Source organism: Passer montanus, unplaced genomic scaffold (assembly GCF_014805655.1).
Source record: "Passer montanus isolate IOZ18808 unplaced genomic scaffold, ASM1480565v1 scaffold64, whole genome shotgun sequence".
In the NCBI taxonomy this organism is placed as follows: Eukaryota; Metazoa; Chordata; class Aves; order Passeriformes; family Passeridae; genus Passer; species Passer montanus.
This window is the reverse complement of record NW_024371482.1, coordinates 1043138-1061004: the sequence shown is the minus strand read 5'-3', so window position 1 is coordinate 1061004 and position 17867 is coordinate 1043138. Positions and strand designations below refer to the sequence as shown.

At 42.6% G+C, this 17867-nt stretch overlaps 1 long non-coding RNA gene across 1 annotated transcript; it reads left to right on the top strand.

Annotated features, from left to right (window-relative positions):
* Positions 1–229: 229 nt before the first annotated feature.
* LOC120511331 lies at positions 230–13392 on the top strand. Its single transcript, XR_005629700.1, has 4 exons — positions 230–360; positions 4605–4658; positions 12912–13011; positions 13237–13392. It is a non-coding gene; the product is annotated as an uncharacterized LOC120511331 (long non-coding RNA).
* The last annotated feature ends 4475 nt before the right edge of the window (positions 13393–17867 follow it).

Below are 17867 nucleotides of genomic sequence, written 5' to 3'. Positions count from 1 at the left end.
TGGAGATCCCAGTGTTTAGAAGGGAAAGCACTGAAAATCCTGCCATCCTTCACCCTGCAGGCACAGAGGACTGAGAGGGAAAAATGCTGCAGCCAGGTCTGAAGCTGTGGAGCTTCACTGGGTTAGAAAGCTGAGGTCTCAGAGAAGAAAAGGAGCCATAGGCAGCTGAGTACAGCTGGTGAAAAGGAACAATAGAACTCCTTCCACTTCCCCTTGAGTGTGGTGTTAAACATGGACAAATCACCCAGAGAGCCTTTCAGAGACATTGGACACCACCAAGAGGGCTTGGGTTGTCAGTCCTTCCTGCTCTGACCAACTGCACCGTGTGTGTGGCTCTGGGGACTTATATTTTCATTCCAGGTATTTGTGTTTACTTTTTTTTTTCTTTTTGCAAGCACTTTGAATCACTCAGGGAGCTATTTGTGGGGCTGAAATAACATGAGATCAGACCTTCTCACGGTTCTTCAGTTCCCTGGGAGCCAAAACATGGGGGACAGAACAGATCTCACAGTATTTTTTGCCACACAAATTGTACCCAGGGGAGGGAATGGTAGAAGTCCATTAAAATATATAATCATAAATAACGAGATATTTAGGTTTAGGGGGAGTTTCTGTAGAGTCTTAATACACAGGTTAAGGATCAAAAGCTGATGGGAATTCCTCTCCTGGTTCCATACATCTTACCTGCTTCTTCCCAAGCTTGGTACAGCATCCTGAATTTCATCATTGGAATTTACACTGGAAGTGCTAGCTATGGAATGGACTCCCACATTTGTAGGGAAGATGGATCTGGACCTTATGGAACTGCTTGAGAGCTACTTCAGTGTGGATTTTTGGAGGATCCATGGTCTGCTCATTTTAACTTAAAAGGGATGTTGCAAGATAATTAAAACCCCTTTCAAAAGCAAAGAGGTTCACCTTGCTTTGTTTCCAATCCTCTCCAGGGCTTTGTTACAGAATAAAGCAGGAGATAAGGCATGGAACTGTTCTGGATTTCAAGTGCAGCCTCAGCTGTAGGATGAGGGAGGGATTTTAAATAACAGGCAGTGAAATGGTTCCTCTGACAGTAGGTTTTAAAGCCCTTGTGCACAGAACAGTCACACCAGAGAGGAAGGTAAGAAAATGAAGAGCTGAAAAGACCCACACTGAGCAGTAATTCCCTAAAACCCCTCCTGCTCTGGAACAGCCAGACCAGGGCTAGCAGCACCAAGCACAGCTCTGTACAGCTGGACAGGAGTACCCTGTGGAAATTTGGCATCATTTTGTGGCACTGGAACAGCACAGAGCAGTTTCACATATATGGAGCCACAGAAAAGCTAAACTTTCCAGTGTAAAACAACTCCAACATTTTAAATATTGTATTTTTGCAAAGTACATAGGAAACGTAAAGACAGTAGACTAAACAATAGCAGGAGTGCTAGAATTAGAAGAGAGAAGATGCAAATAAGGAAAAATTGAAAAATCTAAAGGAGAGTTATTGTGATATTGGAAAAATGCAAGCATGAAGCTATTGGAATTAAAAATGTTTGTGATTTAGGTTTTTTTATATACAGTGACTAGAAAAAGTATGAAAGCATAATGGAGGAAGCATTACTAAGAGGCTTGTGAGACAGGCTGAGAGGAAAATGTGGCAGGGAAAGGAAGGTAGGGGTCTGTCAGACTGAAGAAAATCTGATTTTACAGCAGAAAACATTTTGCTTTCAAATTGTCCCGTTTCAGAAAGATGCCACTAAATTCTGTAACAACCAGCCAAGCCTTTGGACAGAACATACTGAATTTTTTACCAAAACTCCTAGAAAACATTTGCATGTTTTTGCAGTCCTCTTTTCACTGAATGTGTTAGTTCAGAATTGCCCCCATTTTTTAAGATCTTACCTTGACCTCTCCCAGACACAAAGGTGCTTCAGCTCTTTTGGAGCTCTCATTTAGTTTTGCCCCAAGGTTTTACAAGCAGGGTGGCAATTAGGCTCTCCTCTCTTTAAGGCAGAACCTTTCGGGGCAGGAGCTGAAGCCATAATTTGCTTCACACCAGCCCAATGAGGCACCATCCATGAGGGGATTTTGACACATGGCATGGCCATGCTGAGGGCTCAGAAGGTGAGATAGTTGTTAGATTTTGCTGTGAAACCATCAAATTCTCCCTTCTTCTCAGCATTGTGAAATTTCAAACCGCTAACATTTTACATCACCGATACATGAAACAAAAAGCAAAAAAGCACTGGTCTATTTTTAAACACCAGATAGAAAAAAAAAATTGAACTGAGTTTTCTCAAAACGTGGAAAATGAGCTTGTGATATCTTGAGTTCTTAAGAAACTTGTGGAGGGCAGTAACCCACTCTGTGCTCATGCTCTGATCTCCACAGAGAGCTGACATGGGCACAGACACAGGCCATGCTGGAGGAGCAAGGTGATAGGGGGGAGTCTGTGGGTTAAACTGCTGGTGATGGGAATCTGACCTCCCTATCCCACATATTTCATGGATATCTTGCAGTAGATCAATCAAGTGCACTGGACTGAGATCTCATTAGCAGTTGAAGTCCTTTGAATGCACCAATTTTGGTTGAAATTTCCCCCAAAATAATGTAATTCATATATTTTGAGACACTTGTGCATTTCAAATCTAAGCATAGTAAATTAAGAGATTTGGGAGATTTCTTTCAAAAGGGGATTGTGAAAATGCTAATGTAGAGGTATCTATTTTATTAGTAGCTGCTTAAGAAAACAGCCCAAATAACACAGTTTAGAGATGGAAGGTGTCCTTGTCAAGAGGTGCACTGAAATCTGGCCTGGCTTCCTAAGCTACAGAAAAGTGACCTCTTAAATACCAAAGGTGTGATGGTGAGAACACAGCCCCATTTATCACCATCAGGTTGTGAATGTAAGTATGAATAATCACCAGACTCATGCCACAAATACCTTGATTATATTCCCTACATGCAGAAATTATTGTTTCAGGCTTCATTCACATTGTGAATATACTCATGATGAATAACTGTTAACTTAATTGTTTACCTAGCAAAAATAGAAGACAGCTCAGTCTCTTGCTTGTTTACTGAAAGAAGTATTTCCATGAGCAAGACAAGTTATGAATTTAGGTTTCTTTGTGATATGGGGCTTTCTGGCTTATTTGAAATCTGGGAGAGCTGCATCAATGTTTCTTCCCTCAAAAAGCAAGTCTGTGAGAATGAAAGAGTTTTGAAAATCTTTAAACATAGGAGGAAATCTTTCCGATACCTGTAAGAGAGAGAAAACTTCACTGAGAAGCAGAGTATCTGCTATCTAGGACCAGCAAACTGAGCCCCTTGTACTCAGTAAGGGCACTGGCTGGGCTCTTGCCCCTTCCTCTATCCTCTCCCCCCATTTTTACAAAACCTAAAATCTTTGGGACCTCTGCTGAATTTGAATTTGGTTGAAATTGGCCAGCAAGTTGGTTATTGAAGGTGGCTGACAGCTGGACACTGGCACATAGCAAAGTTTGCATAAGCCTTGTATTGTTTGGGATGTGCCCAGCAAATAAGCCCGGATTTTTCAAGTATGTGGGGGGGGTGCTATACTCCCTGTTTCTGGGGAAATGAACACTTTTGAACTGCTTCAGAGATTCCAGTTTGAACAAAGTAACTGTCCTTTTGCACTGAAGCTGCACAGATGCTCCTCCATCTGCCCATTGTCATGGCACCAGAAATGGAAATTGTTTGCCCCAGCCCCTGGCGTGTTTGCTCAGCCCGTGCAGCAGCGGGGCCTGAGCAGATCTTTTCAGATCTGTGGATCAAAGCAGGAGGTCACTGCGGTCAGCCAGCAGCCTTGGTTACCACCACACCCAGCCCAAGCATTCTTCCTTCTCCTCTGCTGACAGTCAAGGCTGACTCCCTGCATGTGACTCCCCCACCATCCCCTCCCCACCACAGGTTTCTGGTCTTGCACAACTGACACTACAGATTGCGTGGGCAAATTTGTCACACTGCAGGGCAAGAGTCCCAGTAAACATTTCCCCTTTTCCCCATCCTCTCCCCCCAGCACACGAGTGCACCCACCCACCAGAGATGCTGGAAGCTTTCCTCTGCCCTGCTTCCCCCAGGGAGCCGCTCAGGAAACATGCAAGGAGATATTTTGCAAAATCAAAAGGCTAAAGGTTGTCCCCTCAGATCTGTCATAGGCAAAGAAACATGAGTTAATTTTTCCAGGAGTTCTTGAAAGCTAAGATGAGAATATGTATATAATTTAAAGAGAGAGAAAATTGGTGGGAAGCAAATAGCTCTTTGGAAAATCCTCAAAATGCAATGGATATCAACAGAATGTTTCCACCACTCTCGGGAAGTACTGCCAGCCCACATCTTTCTGCTAACTCCTAATGGGTCCATTAACTACTCCTAAATAATGATGGAAACCATATGGGTGCACAGGTGGTCTCTCAATAAATACCAAATGAATTCAGTATGATCACCATTAACACAATTAATACCCAGCCAATCTACAATGATGGAACTATTAAAATTAAGCGCTACTATATTTCCCCAGTCCCATGGCAATTTTACAATGGAAACAAACAAAAGACTAGAATTAACTTTTTTTTTTATTATAGTTATTTGGTTTTATTTACTTACAGGAGGATTTTAGGCTTCTGTGCAACCTGCTGTGTCTGTGCTTTGTGCATTTTGAGGTAAGTTTTGACTCTGAGAAGAAATAATTTTGGGAGAAATAATTTTAAAAATATGCTTGTTTATTTGGGGGGGAAATTACATGTATTTGGGTGTTGAAGCACAGTGCTTCCTACTTTCTGCAGAAGGCTGTAAACACAAGTAATGAATATAAGATTGCTACAGCTGCTCTTTTTATCATCTACACTGTGAGTTCATCGCTGTTCCCTGATGGGACTATTAGTGTGGTCGGGATTTTAATTTTAATTTTTTTATATTAGTACTGTTCCAGCATATATGGTGGTCCACCCAGTTGGGAAAGGAAGGGGAACATGTTCACACGTGACCTTCTGTAATGAAACACCTGATGTAGGCCCACTGCTGCTCTGACATTTTGGCTATCCAGAAAAAAGGAAGAATTTGGTTCTTATTTTTTAGGACAAGACTAGTAAGCAGGTTTAGGTCAGATTCAGCCTCTATTTTCATGTTTCCCTTGAAATCACTAGCTAAGCTCCCTGGAGCTGAGTGAGGCAGTACCAGTTCCAAAGCCTGTGTGGTCGAGCACAGGTCAGATTGAACACCCTGGGGTTTATCCATTTTGACAACCAATGAAAAAAGAGTGCTTTACATTTTGAAAATTTGTGCCTGTTTGTCTCCAGAGACTGTTTTATATGAATCACTTAAGCCTGGTTTGTGGGAGAAGATGCACAGAGAAACATTTTGGATCTTTTTGACCATAATGAAGTTGGTTCTGTTGTGCAGGGCAGTGGGGTCAGGGAAATGTTGATGACAGCAAAAACTGAGTATAGCAAAAGTGTGACTTGAAATCAGTGCATTTCACCACTGGGGCTTTTGAGAGAAAACCAGTGTCTCATCAGTTTCATGGGGCAGCTCGATGGCAGTTTCGGGCTTGCTGCAGCTCATGCCAGGTTAAAGGAGAGATTTCTCAATTCATGGGTGCAAGTCCTGTTCTGAAAAACACAAAATACTCCTTTTTTGGTGCTGCAGTGAATGAGATGGATCTTTTGTTCTGTGGCTGGAGAGATCCCAGGAAGTCTTGAGTTTCAGGATGGGCTTTTGGATCTGCTCTGCTCAGCCAGGCTGGGATTTCAACCTTACACTCTCCCTGGGGTGTTTTTGCAACTTCTCTGCGCTCAGTTTGAATCTATCTGGCAAAATCAAAGCTGCAAACCCAACTGCCTGTGATTACACTTGTGCTTGCTACTCTTTGTGTGCTTCGACAACAAACCTTTATTTCTGTTTATTGCACCAAACTTACACCCAAGGAAGCTTTTCCTCAGAACAATCTCTGTGAGGTTCGGGAGAGCTTGGAACTTCCCTAAAGTTCTATGAAATATGCTAAATGTGGAGCACAAAGCTCATTTCACAATTCCTTCCTAACTTTTCTAATAAATTGTCTCACATCTATTGCTCTTGAATGTTTCTGATTAACTCCAAGTATCAATGCTCTTGTTCTTGAAGAGAGAAGTCTGTGTTTCTAATTTGAATAACATAATTTCCAACTGTATTAAGGTAAATAAGGACAATGCACTCTTGTTCCAGAACTCAGATGCCCGTGAAGTTATTCATCAATCTCTTTTTCATTTAAATTCACTCTTTAATTTGTGTTTCAAATGCAGATGAGGCCTTAATTAAATAAAAATTCAGCAGATGGTTTCAAATTCTCTGTTTAATTTACATTTCTTGTACCTCTCTAAGTGGTGGACTTTATCTTTGGAGACAGAAGCATTACTATTAGACCTCTTCCTTAAAATAAATGTGTAGGAATTAGTAGCTGGAGATGTCTCAAGAAATAAATTAAATATGGATTACCAAACTGAAAAGCCTCAAGTTTATGTTTTGATAAATTTCCCAAGCCTTTTCTGAACCTTCACAGATTATCAAAACTCAAGCATGTATCAGAGGTCTTGTTCTTTTTCAGTTAAAATAAAAAATTGGAAGCATAGCCTTTACCCTTAGGTTCTGTGATATCTTTCGTTATCGACAGGTCCAAGAAGTTAATTAGACAGAAGTGCCAAATGACATGAGGAAAAACTCACTAAATAGTTTTGGTCTCTAGAAAAAGTTGCTGTGTTATTGAAGCTCAGCACAGGAACTGAGTGACTCCGAGTGTGTTTTGTTCTATCTGAAGCTGCTCATTATTAAGAACTGTGGAAAAGTAAAGGAGAGTAATAAGCAAAATTACAGGATAAAACCCTTCTATTATCTCTGAATCAGGACTCTGCCTATTGAATAAGTAAATATATCCCACCCCTCTCTCACTGGCTCCTAGGAGAAAATAATTTTCTTCTGCAGCAGTTGCCTCCTTCAGAGGAAATTATGAAGGAAAGGAAAACACTGCTTGTCCATTTATGTGACTTTTGAGGCAGAGGTATAAAATACAAGAAAACACTTTTCTTCCCCTAGCCCCTTTATTTTATGCACGTACTGTTGCCCATGACCTTGCCACACACTCCCTGGTAAAACAGGGCAGCATTTCTTCTTCTCACTTTAGTTTCCCATTCAGCACTGATTTACAAGCCCACGAACATTCACTCTGGCGTACAGGCTTTTCTACCTCTGCATTGCTAACCATATCACTGTATTACTCAGAGCTAACTCATAAATTGCTTCCTTTCAACTTCCTTCCTTTGCATGTTGTGCAAGGGGAGCAGCCCTGCGGCGGGGCCGTGGATGGGGATTCCAATTTTACACCCTGCAGCTGTAAACCTCCATCCCTGCCCAGCCCACAGGCTTCATTTATTTATTTTGAAATAGCCCCAGCAAATGTGACAATATTTGTGTATTTAAGCAGCCTGGGGGAAAAGAAATCCACCCCACATCTCCCTTAGAAGAGATAGCTCCTTGTGAGTAATAAAAACTTTAATAAAAACTTAGTTGATGTATTGCAGATGTCTCCAAGAGCTGAACACTGGGTGGGCATAGTAGAACTACCAGGTACAGGGAGACAAAATTTGGGTCAGACAAGCAATTTTATGGCTGCTAGAATTGCATGTGAGTGAGAAGGGTGCCTGTAGGTTCCAGCTGGGGTTTGTGTTTAGGCAGAGATGCAGCATTTCAGCTGCGTGGCTGAAGCAGGGCTCTGGTTTATGTTTGCAGCTACTAAAATGTCCTTATTTGTTCTGACTGGGCAAGGATTCCTTCAGAACAGGGGAAATGTTATCAGCTTGGCTGTCCTCGTGAGATTTCTAGTATCTGTGGGTATATGCAAGAAAACATTTCACAAAGCAAGTTCCTCTTTTGGGATCATGGGATTTGAATCGCCTCCTGCAGCCCTTGATGTTCACAACATCTGTTGGTTGTATGTTTGAAGTTCCAGTTTGGACCTGCTCTGGGCTCAGATAAAAGAGGAAGAGGATGGTGTTGCACTAAAGGAGGGTGCCTGACATGAAATCTTGAGCAGTCACTTGTAGCAGGGGCCATGATTTGTCCCTGATGTAGAGGAAGAACACACATTTGTGGAGCTCCAGGACTCCAGGCTCCTCAGAGGTCCAGATTTCCACCAGAGTCAGAAGACTCTGAAAGATTTGTTTCCTTCTCAAGCCAGGATGCAGACAAAAGTGTCATATTTGGGGTGGGGAAGGACAGGGAATTTGTCAAGTCTCAGTAGTGAATTGCTTAAATGTAAAAAACTGCACAGCAAAATGACTGCTTGCCTTAATTCCAGCACTCCTCATTTCCCAGTCAGCTCAGAGCAGGCACACTTTTTTAAAAAATCAATGTTTCCTTTTTCCTGTGAGTGTATTAGGAGTACAGACCTGCAGGGCTGGGGGAAGCTCTCAGGCAGCTGCTGTCAGCTGTGCTGTGCGTGCTTAAATGAGGATCAAGACCTGCTTGAAAAGAAGTGAAGAGTTCTGCTGCTCCTTGTCCTGTTGGGAGAACATCACTGCTCTGCATGGCTAGAAATATTCCTCTCTCCAGCATATTTCTTCATTTTGTGGCTGGTTTTGTTTCTTTCTCAGTTAAGGCTGTAAAACCCTTATTCATGAACCACTGCTTTATTCCCTGGCCCATGCCTGACTGCAGTCACAGCCCACGTCACCTGCTGGGGTAGCACACACAATTTTCACTGACATTTCTTCCTGTGTCTGATTTTTTATTTGACAACGTGTTATACCTTTACAATATAATCAACTATTTTGGCTTCTTGATGACATTAAAAAAGAGCAGGAAACATGGATACCTTAATATTTCTAAAAAGAAAAGAAGTCAGTCACTGATACCTTCACCAATTTTTGTGCAACCCTTGCCAGCTAAAATTCTAAGCAATTAAATTTGTATGAAAATGGAATGGAAAAAATCTGAGTGTAAACTGACTGATTTTGCTCAGTACAGGACAGCTTAATTTTGGAAACAGAGGCATGAGAGCAGTTGTGATGCCAAGAGAGACTTTCTGAGGTAAAAGTACTTTTTTTTCTTTTTCCACTTAATTTTTTCCATTTTCTCTTGATAAAAATGTCCTCATTTGAAAAAAAAAAAAAAAAGAGATTAAATAATTTATTTGATTCTTGAAGAAGCCATCAGTGCAGATACGGTTAAATTTGGATTGAGTTCTGTTGCAGAAAGATTTTGGGAGAGCCATTGATCTACGGAAAAGAGGGAAGTGAAGATATTCACTGCTGGATAAAAATAAGCTACTTGAGCAAGTGATGGCACAGTCTGTTGTGGTTTTCTTTCACGTGATACCTTGAAGAGGAATTAGAGATGACTTGGAAAAGGCAAGGTAGGGCAAAGCCCTCAGAATGATTCATATAATTTCAAGGCGACCTTTTTACTTGTGTGCAAATCTTGTGTCGTTTGACGTGAGCCAAGAGGAGGAAAGGGACAGTCTGTCTTGTGCCATTCCCCTGCACGTAGAGCCCGTGAATCAAAAAAATGGGCTTTGTTCTGACTTCAGCCACACTGAAGTATATTAGCCTAGGCTGGGTCAAAGGTTTTTAATCCAGATTGCCTACAATATATATGTACACAAAATTCTTAACCACCTGCCTTCCCCCAGTTCTTCCAGAGGAGAGAAAATGTGTGGTTTAGACATCTGAGGGAAAAGTTCCCTTAAAGCCATGAAGAACCACACCAAATTATTATCAAATATGTCACCTTCCTGCCTGTCACAGGTGGAGAGGGGAGTTTCTGGTGTGGACTTCATGGAATGGAAAGGTAAAGTTCTCATCCTTGATGGAAACAAGAAGTAAAAGGGAATCAGGAGGAAAGGAGATAAAAGTAGAGCTCGTAGAGGCTCCACACCTGGAAACCAACCCAGGCAGACACTGACCTGAGCTCAGAGCATCTTGGAGAGGCTGAAGGACTCCTGGTATTCTACCAGGGCTCTGCAGCATTATTTCAGAGTTGTGGTTTCTTTCTGATTTCAGCCAAGAGAGAGGAGCTCTTTCTCTTTGAAAACAGTATTCAAATATTTAGTCCAGTGGGTTGCTCACCCACATGCCTTGGGCTTGTGTGCATCACACACGAGTGTTCTCACACATCAAGCACAGGAGGAAGGGAAGAAAAGAGGGATGGAGGCAAAGTGGACCCAATGTGTGAGCTGTACCCTTGTGAAAAACAAACCAGAGACTGTGTAACTCCCAGAGCAGCACATGATGGGTTTGTCCCCCTTAGAAGCAACAAGACCTAAGCCAACATGTGGATCCCACAAACCTGGAAGCTCATAATGGTTCACAGTGAGCTATTTGCCTTTAGAAGAAAAAGGTTTGGACATCCAAGGGCTTGGCCTGGCTGGGGCAGCCTCTTGCTCTGCTGCACTGTCAGCTGTGAGACAGCCTTCCCCAGGGCTTTTGGTCTGGCTTTCATTAGGAGCCCTGCAATGACACTGCTTAAAAATCAGAAGGAAAATCCAAGATGGCAGCTGGGGTGGCTTTGTTGGGCACTGGACAAACAATTAAGCATTTTCCTGCTGTTTTCAATATCCCATTCCTCTCTCAGAGAGGGGTCTGCTTGTACTCTTGGCTACACCCATGCTTGGCCCACTGGAGAAATGAGAGCAAGGTCTGGTGTTCTAGGGCTGATCTGTGCATCCTTTCTTTCTCCAGTGAAAACACTATTAGCCCCAGCACTTCAAATATCAAAAGATACTGAGACTGGTTTAAAAATATATTTTTTTTTCTCCAGTCAAAATAAATAAATGAATAAATAGGTTTCCATGTATTTGCTTATTGTTTTTGGAATCTACACAATGACTATTTTGAAGCCCCTCTCTGTAGCAAAAATACCCTACAATCTCAATTGAAATAACTGAAGGCTGAGACTTCTGGGTAGATGGAGGAGCTGGGGACTCTCTGGAAGGGCACTGAACCCCACAGCTCTTGTCAGCATCACTTCTCTGTGCTCCTGGGTATCACGTGGAGCCGGTGTAATTCCCCCTGCTGCTCTGCATGGCACTGCAAACACGTCCTGCAGCCTAGGGACAAGAAAAGGGAGAACCCTGGGAGCACAGTCCTGCACTGAGCACCAGGAATGGGGCATTCACCCCTGTCAGTCACAGCCTGCAGCATCAGCAGCACAGTCCTCAGGCACCCACCAGTGCTCCCTCCTCTGTCCTCTCTCCATCTGAAGAAAAGACAAAACTCTTCACCATTTCTCCTTCTTCTTTTTTTTTTCTCCCCCACAAAGAAGAACTTGCCAGGTCTGCATCTTTTTTCCTGAACTGTTTCCTCTTTCTGATGTTAAAAGCATCTGCCAGACAGCTCAGTTCCATGCTGAGATGCCAGCTCTTTTTCAGCAGGGCCGTCCCTGTGGCCGCTCCAAGGGGTGGCCACAGCTCCCAGGGCACTACAGGACATTGTGTGTGGAAAATGTGTCTGTGAGGGGCAGGACAGCTCTGCTCTGGCCAGGTGAAACCAGGAGCTGCTTTTTCCATCTGCAGCATGAACTCACCCCCAAGAAAAACAAATTTTCCTCTGGGTCTTGTGTACCTGTTACAGGGTCTATTGGCCCTCGAGCTGGAGCTCTGCACCTCGGTGACCTGCTTGCTTGGCTCCAGAGGGGATCTGGAATGAGTCCTTTTGGCCCAGAGCACGAACAAAGCACGTTCAGGGTTGCACCCAGCACCTCCCATGGTGTGTGGCTGATTTGTGTGTCCCACAACTCAGCTGGATGCACAAACCAGTGCTGGGGCTGGGCACCAAGCAGCTCAAGAGGAGTGGAAAACTGCAGCAGCAGGATTCCCTCAGCCCAGCTGAAGTCACCCCAGCCCTTTTACACAGAGTGATTCAGCTGTAGATGAAACATTAAAACTGTATTGGAAATAGCTTTTGTTTCCTGAATAGCTGTTTGAAGTTTTGATTGGATTTTTTTTCCTCATCTAAATCAGGATGAAAGGGAAAAAACTGAAATTTCTTTGCAGATCTGTGATTTAAATATAAGGGGAAAGGCTGGGCCAGTGGAATTATTTCTTTTTTTATGTTGACCCTTTTTTTAAATGACTATACATTATGTGAATTTCAAACACAAGACTTGTTTCAAACAGAAAAATGGAAATTTTGCTTTTTGAAAATATAGAAACCACACCTATTGTTTTCTTCTAAATATCTTTTAAAGACAGGAATCAGAAACCAGCCCTTTCCCACAAAAAGGTCTGGTTTTCACTGAATTTGCATTTTTGACTGAAAGCCTTGTTTCAAAGTCTTGAAATGAGATCATGAAGCAGCATTTATATCTAATTGGCCTCGAGGAAGAAGAAAGCTCTGTGGGTGGGATCCACCTCACCTACTTACAGGTGTTTACTCTGAATTGTATGTCAGTAATCAGGGGCACCTCCAAAAGACTTTTCTCTCTATACTGGTGGTAAAAAGTGCCTGGAGAGGTGGTTTGCACTTGATTCCCACTTTTCCAGTGGTTAGAACTACATGGGAGAAATCCTATCCTTGCTGTTCACACTCTGGCTGAGGAGGAAAGCTCAGCATCACAGCTCTAATGTTTTCAAGCTGGAGCATGTTGGGAGAAGAAAAAGATGCCAGGTTCTTCATCAGTTCTTCAAAAAGGAGCCAGATATTTTTAGGTGACAGAAAATAGAACAGTTTTGTGGAGAATGAATCAGCTGAAGGAACACAGTTTATTTCCATGGTCAGGTATAACTTTAAAAGTCTGTTTTTTTTCTAAATGTTCCTTGGTATATATTTTTTTTTTTTTTTTGCAATTCCTTTATAATTTATTTCTGATTGTATATGGATTTATTTTTCAGAGCAATGTTTATTTTTCTGCCCTGCTTAATTCCTTCTCTCTTTTTTTTTTTTTCCCAGCATAGGGCTTTGAATCCATTGTAATGCTGCATTCAAGTCAGGTAAAATCACCTGAAAAATTCCCTTGTGTGACTGAAGCAACCTGGTATGGAAATCAAAAGTGAGTACAACAGTGCGTGCATTTTGCTTTATGTAATAGATTCTAAAAGGAATATGCTTTTTTTAAATTGTGGTTATGTTTGTCCCTTTTTGCAGGGTTGTTTGGCTCCTGTAATGTTTGTGCTCACAGACTGGTTTGTAAGGGGCCGAGCTGTAAAGACATTTGCCCTTTAATTGGAGATGCAAGGCCAATTTATAAACATAATTCTTCCGATTTCATTTTCAGACACCTGTGCTGGATGAAGCTTGGCCTGTGACTGGAACGTTTTGGAAAGCACATGTAAAAATGAACACAGCAGACTCTGTGAGGAGCAGACTTTTATAGGACAACCTTTCATTATCACCAGGCATATTCATAAAAATAAAGAACTCATTGACCAGACCCTGATGACTTTGATGGTCAAATTCTTTGAAATTTATAGTGATAAATACACAAAGAGCTGGGTTATAGGACAGCTCAGTGAGAGCCTTAGCACACACTTGACCAAAGAATCACAGAAACATGGAATAGTTTATGTTGGAAGAAACCTTAAAGATCATCTAGTTCCAACCCCTGCTTGGGAGTGTTTGATGCAAAGTGACTTTGGGTTTCCTTTTGTAGATGTGGAGTTTTACAGGGGATATATTTAGTTAAGAGCTCCCACAGGAAAAAAAAAATAAAGCAAATTTGTAAACTACAGAAGTTGGAGAAGTTTCTGGTTTTTTTTTGTTGTTTCTTTGTTTTTTGTTTTGGTTTTTTTTTGTGGTTTTTTTTTTGTTTCAAAGAAAAGAAACAGAAAGGGAAAGGATATTCCTCTATGTGTTACAAAACAATACAAGTGTCTGTGTGTAACAACACAACACAACCCTCTCTTCCATTCTCACATTTGCTCTGTGCCCAGGGCACAGCCTTTAGCACTGCAATCCCACCTGACTGTGGGGAAGGGTTTCAAAAGCATCTTGATCCACTGCAGAAATCTTTCCTCTTCTACATCCTAGTGTGCAAGCTTCCTTACAGTGCTGCCTGCAGTTCCCTTCCAGCTGTGCCATGGTCAGTGGGGAGGCAGCAGGGCAGCCCCTCTCACACTGAGCTGATGTGGCACAAAAAAGATGCAAAATGAAGTTTCCCTTCACGAGCAAAGGGGCCACAGCTCTGAGATGTCAGGGCTCAGCAGCTCTTTCTGGAGACCTGCCCTGCTGAACCTGCTCTCTGCTGAAGGGTGACCATTGCCAGGGGTTGTAGAGTTTGGAAAAACAGACTGGTATTCTCACACTGAGCTGATGGGGCACAAAAAAATGCAAAATGAAGTTTCCCTTCACAAGCAAAGGGGCCACAGCTCTGAGATGTCAGGGCTCAGCAGCTCTTTCTGGAGACCTGCCCTGCTGAACCTGCTCTCTGCTGAAGGGTGACCATTGCCAGGGGTTGTAGAGTTTGGAAAAACAGACTGGTTTTGTCTGCTGGGAGTCTCATAGAAGTAGAGCTTTTTATTTAGAACTGAGCATGAGCTTGGAGATAAAGGCCTAGAGGAGAATGTGAGCATCAGAATTAAACTGAAGGACTACCTTTATTAATATATTTCTGAAAGATTATTTTTAAATGTGTCTCCCTGCAGCAGACAAACAAAGATATAATTTCTTTGGAAATAAAAGGACCAGGCCTAAGGTCCATTCTAGTTTCAGGGCAGACACACAACTCCCATTCATGTTAATGGGGAAGTTTCTCCTGCTTCCAGGAAAGAACAGACCCATTAGAGATCTAGGATATTATTTTAGACCCCTGATCCCCTACAGCAGTGGGAGCTGGTGCATAAGTAGGGTGAGTGTCAGAGCTGGTCCCTGCTGGTTTGTTCCTCATAATTCTGTGCCACAGCACAAATCTTGCTGCAGTACAAGACCATGGTGGCTTTTGACATTGCATTGTATCAACCTGGTTTGGCTTTTTTTTTCCTTAATGACGTCTCAGTGAGACAAAAAATGAAACGTCAAACTCGCCAAACCTAGGATTGCCTCCTAGAGGAGAGCCCATTGGAGATAAGGCAAAGTTACACGAGTTTGGGACCTGGCATGACCTAGTTACAGGCAGAGTTATGAGAACCCCTGTTAGGACAGTTTGTTTTTCAGCCTGGTTTCTCATGGGAACAAGGCTTATGCAATCGTCCTGTCTGTGTGTCTGTGTCTACATCCTCCTCCCCTCCCCAATAACTTTTGGACTCATTGCTCAATTTCTGCAGGGGGGTAGAGGTTCCAGGGGTGCTTCTGGTCCTGCAGGCATTTTAAAATCAGTAGAGGGGAGTGAGGCTACAGGTGCTCACTGCAGCAAAGTTGGTGTGGCTCAGCCAGGGGAGCAGTGCAGGGCTGAGGCAATGACACAGCCACGGTGCTGCTGCTGGATCACACAGCACATTTTGCTGCTCCTTTTTGACACTGACACACTCACTGGTGAGCCTCTTAAACCTCATCTCCTACTTTGTTATTTTTTCTGTAAAACAAGGTGAATTTGAGAGGTTCTGTTAACTAAAAGCTTTTTAAAACACACTGAGGGATGGCAGGGAGGCATCCCTGCTGCAAGCTGAGGTGGTTAAAGCATGGTTAGAAAGGGATGAGGAGTTCCTCTGGGCTCAGGGGCATCTGACCTGAGCAAAAGTTGCCTCTGCCAGGGCTACAGGGGATGTGATGCTGCTGAGGTTTTTCACTGTAACTCTCACACACCCAGGAACCAGGAATCGTCTCGAGTCAGGGTCTCACTCAGACCTAGAGCAGCTCCCTTTAACCTCCCTGCCTTCCAAAAGATTCCTTTCCAGTGCTGCCACGTGAGCTCAGTTAATTACAGGGGTGGAAATTACAGCCCCACAGACTTCACAGAGAATGCTCAGCACAGGTACAGCACTTAATGTAGGCAATTAAAACACTCTATATCTAATTCCTAAGAAGTGGTGGGTTTAGAGAGGGACACTTCCAGGGAGCAGGTGATAATGGACTCCCCAGATCACAGAGGCATCATTTCAAAATGATAGTGTGAATTTATTAAACATGCTATGGAAGACAAATGTTATTCTATGAATATACAGGGAAAGACAATAGATCAGGAAGACTCCTTGGGTTTCTGCTAGCATATTACATGCATGACAGCTTCTTTTGGCTCATAAATAACAATGGAGGAACACACATGAATACTTTTAATGATTTGTAGGAGATTTTAGGGATCTTCTCATAAATTCTCATTTTTTGGGTAAACTGGGTTGCATGGTGGATAAACAGATGAGGAAAGACAATGTTTCCTTTAATTTCATTTAAGTTTCCCAAAAGAGCTTGAGAAACTGTTATTTTAAACATTGCTGTGTTAGATTAAAAAAAAGTTTAATTAATTAATGAGTTCTTTGGAGTTAGTGCAGGAGGAAAAGGACCCTCCCAGGACATAATCCAAAATTGTGATACCCTTGAAATTAGTTCAGAACAATCTCAGACTGCTAATTTTTTCTAGAGCAGATATTGGAGACTGAAGTGTTTGTCAGAAAACTCTGTTTGTGACCCTCAGGCTTATTTGTTGTACCAGTCTGTGTCTCCCTAGCTCTAGAAATTAGAGCTGAACTTCCAGGCAACATCTGCTTTGGCCCGAGAAGAGCCTCAGTCAAAGCTGGATCATCTTTAGGTGCTTTTCCACTTTACATAAAACTCTTTATAACAAAAACATTCCCCACTCTCCTGAGTGTTGATTGGCTCTGCTAGGGACTCTCTTCCTGAGCTGTGTGGATTTGGTACAGTTCTCTCTGGATTGTTTTCCCTCCTTCCCAACCGGTGCATCTCCTTTGAAGTCAAAGGAGCTACTGTGATTTTTTGCCCCATTGAGATGCTCACTATGGAAGCAGGATATAAAAGACTACTGCTCACAGGGTGGGAGCTGCTGGTTTCCAGTTTCTCATTAATTTTTCACTTGTCTTTCATTTCAGTGGGTCAACACTATGCTCCACCTTTGGCACAGACACAAATGCTATTTTTTTATGTGGTTCAGTGGGAGGAATGGTTTTGATCATTAAAAGCAAAGCAAAAATTATTTCAAGCAAAATTCCAGAGCCTCTCTGCATCCATTTATCTCTCCCTGGCTGCCTTAAAGCATTGCCTACTTGCTCTCTGGGGAATATGTGCTCCAACTGTGTTTCACCACATTTACAGGAGCAGTCACATATGACCAAGACTAAAATTTAACCTTAATTGCCCACAGGCTGCTGCCATTGAGCCCTGATGGCATGTAGGGGTTTTAAAGTGTTGAAATGAACCCAGCAGAAACAATAAGAAAGGCAATACCATATTTAGTTGTGAGCCATCCTTAAAAATATTAATATGCCAAAATCTGAGCGAAGAAGGCTCACGTCCTTTGAAAGAATGTGTGATTTTTTGTAATCATCTCTTTAAAATATTCCTGATTGGGACTTTGAAGCAGTCAGAGAAGAGAGGGGTCCCTAGAGAGCCCACCACTGCTCCTTGCTGAGGCAGGGCTTTGGAAAGTGAATCACTGCTGTGTGACTGGATCCCTGCCATCCACAAAGGATCAATAAAGTTTTATGCACCTTCCTGCCAGCCTCAGGTTTTTGATTCCAGGTGTTCCCATTAATCTGGGACACAATGGAAGGAAGAAGTTGCTATGGTTGCATGGAGATGGCATCACAATCTGGGCCGACTTTAGTCAGCAAGAGCAAGAAGTTTAATTATCTCAAATGATTGCACTTCTTAGAGCCTTTATGCTGTTTGCTTAAGTCCACTGAGCACTGATGCCATGGGTGCTCCAGATATCAGAGTGTTTGGGGCCTCCAGAGCTCAGTAACACCGAGCCCTTCAAGGAAATCTTTGTGCCTTGCCATCCACCCCTGGCAGAGGTCAAAA